This window comes from Macaca mulatta, chromosome 11, assembly GCF_049350105.2.
Source record: "Macaca mulatta isolate MMU2019108-1 chromosome 11, T2T-MMU8v2.0, whole genome shotgun sequence".
Taxonomy (NCBI): Eukaryota; Metazoa; Chordata; class Mammalia; order Primates; family Cercopithecidae; genus Macaca; species Macaca mulatta.
The window spans coordinates 27,743,105-27,747,019 of NC_133416.1; the positions used below are offsets into that span (position 1 = coordinate 27,743,105).

Consider the following 3,915-nt stretch of genomic DNA (forward strand, 5'->3'; position numbering starts at 1 on the left):
AGAAGCCAAATGTTCATCCCCAAGACAATGGGGAAAATATCTCCAGGGCATGTCAGAGAACTTTGTAGTGGCCCATCCCATTACAGACCCAGAGGCTGAGGAGGAAAAAGTGGTTTCATGGACTGGGCCCAGGGTCCCTCTCCTGTATGCAGTCTAGGGATTTGTTGCCCTGTTTCCCAGCTGCTCCAGTTGTGACTAAAAAAGTCCGACATACAGCTTGGGCCATGGCTTCACAGGGTGCAAGCCCCAAGCCGTGGCTGCTTCCAGATGGTGTTGAGGCTGTGGGTGCACAGAAGTCGAAAACTGAGGTTTGGGAATCTCTGCCTAGATTTCAGAAGATGTGTGGAAACACCTGGATGTCCAGGCAGAAGCTTGCTGTAGGGGCAGGGCCCTCATGGAGAACCTCTGCTAGGGCAGTGCAGAAGGGAAATGTGGGGTTGGAGCCCCCACACAGAGTCACTACTGGGGCACTACCTAGTGCGCTGTGAGAAGATGGCCACCATCCTTCACATCCCAGAGTGGTAGATCCACTGATAGTTTGCACCATGCTCCTGGAAAAGCTGCAGACACTCAACGCCAGCCCATGAAAGCAGCTGGGAGGGAGGCTGTACCCTGCAAAGCCACAGGGGTGGAGCGGTCCAAGACCAGGGGAACCCACCTCTTGCATCAGCATGACCTGGATGTGAGACATGGAGTCTAAGGAGATCATTTTGGAACTTTAAGATTTGACCGCCCTGCTTGATTTCAGACTTGCATGGGGCCTGTAGACCCTTTGTTTTGGCCAGTTTCTCCCATTTGGAATGGCTGTATTTACCCAATGTCTGTACCCCCCATTGTGTCTGGGAAGTATCTACTTGCTTTTGATTTTACAGGCTCATAGGCGTAAAGGGCTTGCCTTGTCTCAGATGAGATTTTGGACTGTGGACTTTTGAGTTAATGCTGAAATGAGTTAAGACTTTGGGGGACTATTGAGAAGGCATGATTGGTTTTGAAATGTAAAAAGCACATGAGATTTGTGGGGGGGCCTGGGGCAGAATAGTATGTTTGGTTGTGTACCCACCCAAGTCTCATCTTGAATTGTAACTCCCATAATTTCCACGTGTTGTGGGAGAAACCTGGTGGGAGGTAATTGAGTTATGGGGGTGGGTCTTTCCCATGCTGTTCTCCTGATAGTCAGGGGGTCTCACGAGATCTGATGGTTTTAAAAATGGGAGTTTCCCTGCACAAGCTCTCTCTTTGCCTGCCACCATCCACGTAAGATGTGACTTGCTCCTCCTTGCCTTCCTCCATGATTGTGAGGCCTCCCCAGCCATGTGGAACTGTATAAGTCCAATAAACCTCTTTCTTTTATAAATTCCCCCAGGTATTATATTTACATGAAAAATCTCATGTAAAGGTATTATATTTACATGAAAAATCTCAGACAACAGGAGGCAAAGATTCTTGTTCAGATTGTTTCATGCAACTGAAAATGTTTCTTATAGTCTCTCATAATCCACATTTAAAATATTACACATAAGCTTTGCACAGTGGCAGTATCATAGCCAATGAGGTTTATCCGAGGCACAATTATTGCTGATTGAAAACATTTCCCAATACCCTGCCATGAAGACTTGCAATATAGTTGGCATTAGCCATTTTTGACAGTCTCTACAGAGACTGAATATAATATTGTGATATATATATAAAAACATATAGCCTTGTAATAATTAAAGACATTTTTACATTTAAAGACATTATTAAAGATATAGTTTCTTTAAACCTGTATTCTCTCTTCTCTCTAAATCATACTCAAATAATAGTAAAGAGTTCAAAAAGTAAAATATTTCAAGGAAAAAATGGCTAACATGGTAAAACCCTGTCTCTACTAAAAATACAAAAAATTAGCCGGGCGTGGTGGCCGGCGCCTGTAGTCCCAGCTACTTGGGAGGCTGAGGCAGGAGAATGGCATGAACTTGGGAGGCGGAGCTTGCAGTGAGCCGAGTTTCAGGTATGTCTTTATTAGCAGTGTGAAAAAAGACTAATATACACTGTTATTTCTTGATTTTTAAACAAAGGTGTTTAACATTAGCTCTTGACTTTTTACTATGGGAGGTGAGGATTTAGCTTACCTATTGTTACATACCATTTCCCCTTTTCTAACACATTATTATGATTTTACCATAATTCTTGGTAAGATAATATTCAGTGTTTATAATACTAGGAGTATGTGAAAATTACTTGTAATTAAGCCATGTAAAGTGATTATGATTCCATTTCCTGCTTTGAGCAACTTTTGGTTTTCTTTGGAATTCATAATTATCTCTGTTGTTTGCTTAGTTTTCTATCATTACTCCTAAACCTCTCTGCTAGAAGTGTCACACCATAAAGTGATATAACAATTGCTATCTTTCCTTCTCTTTTCTCTCCTCCTTCCCTCTTTCCTTTTCTCCCTTTCTTTCTTTTCTCCCTTCCCTTCCCTTCCTTCTTTCTTCTCTCTTTTCTTCTTTTTTTCCTTCTCTTTCTCTCTCTGTCAGCACTCCTGGTGCTCTCTCTTACTTCAATCTGGACTGGTTGCTCTCTCAACCAGCCTGCTGTACAGTTCTTTTTCTTTTTACGAGACAGAGTCTTGCTCTGTCACCCAGGCTGGAGTGCAGTTGCGCAATCTTGGCTCACTACAACCTCTGTCTCCTGGGTTCAAGCAAATCTCTTGCCTCCTCCTCCCGACTAGCTGGCATTACAGGTGTCCGCCACCACACCCGGTAAGTTTTGTATTTTTAGTAGAGATGGGCTTTCATCATGTTGGCCAGGCTGGTCTTGAACTCCTGACCTTGTGATCTGCTTGCCTCGGCTCCCCAAAGTGTTGAGATTACAGGTATGAGCTATTGCGCCCAGCCTTCCTGCTGTACAGTTCTTATCCTGGGATCTTCCTTCACTTTCATATTGAGTATTCTATTTGCTTTTCCTTACAATTTATTGGCTTGCTTGTATTGGCGGGACCACTTCCTCTATTATCTTCTTGGAAAAAGTAAATGAGAATTAAATCTTTTGAGACCTCACAAGTTTGAGAATTTCTTATTCTATCATTGCATTTACTTGATAATTTGGCGAAGTATAGAATGCTGGGTTTGAAATAATTTTTCCTTAGTACTGTGAAAGCTGCTATTATTATTATTTTATTTTATTTTATTTTTTGAGATGGAGTCTCGCTCTGTTGCCCAGGCTGGAGTGCAGTGGTGTGAACTCGGCTCACTGCAAGCTCCGCCGCCCGGGTTCATGCCATTCTCCTGCCTCAGCCTCCCAAGTAGCTGGGACTACAGGCGCCGGCCACCACGCCCGGCTAATTTTTTGTATTTTTAGTAGAGACAGGGTTTTACCATGTTAGCCATTTTTTCCTTGAAATATTTTACTTTTTGAACTCTTTACTATTATTTGAGTATGATTTAGAGAGAAGAGAGAATACAGGTTTAAAGAAACTATATCTTTAATAATGTCTTTAAATGTAAAAATGTCTTTAATTATTACAAGGCTATATGTTTTTATATATATATCACAATATTATATTCAGTCTCTGTAGAGACTGTCAAAAATGGCTAATGCCAACTATATTGCAAGTCTTCATGGCAGGGTATTGGGAAATGTTTCAATCAGCAATAATTGTGCCTCGGATAAACCTCATTGGCTATGATACTGCCACTGTGCAAAGCTTATGTGTAATATTTTAAATGTGGATTATGAGAGACTATAAGAAACATTTTCAGTTGCATGAAACAATCTGAACAAGAATCTTTGCCTCCTGCTGTCTGAGATTTTTCATGTAAATATGCATTTTATAGCTGGAAGACTGCATAGCTTTACCACGTAGATTCATTGTTTAGCATATTTGGCAGTAAAAAACACAAAAGGAAAACGTTAAAAGTTACCATTCACACTCCC

The 3,915-nt window shown here is 41.6% G+C and overlaps 2 non-coding genes across 2 annotated transcripts; one reads left to right on the forward strand and one right to left on the reverse strand.

The window, feature by feature from the left end:
- Window positions 1-1,518: 1,518 nt before the first annotated feature.
- LOC114671244 (U4 spliceosomal RNA) lies at window positions 1,519-1,659 on the forward strand. The gene has a single exon (XR_003721119.1). It is a non-coding gene; the product is annotated as a U4 spliceosomal RNA (small nuclear RNA).
- A 1,888-nt stretch (window positions 1,660-3,547) lies between these two features.
- Window positions 3,548-3,687, reverse strand: LOC114671245 (U4 spliceosomal RNA). Its single transcript, XR_003721120.2, has one exon. It is a non-coding gene; the product is annotated as a U4 spliceosomal RNA (small nuclear RNA).
- Between the last annotated feature and the right edge of the window lie 228 nt (window positions 3,688-3,915).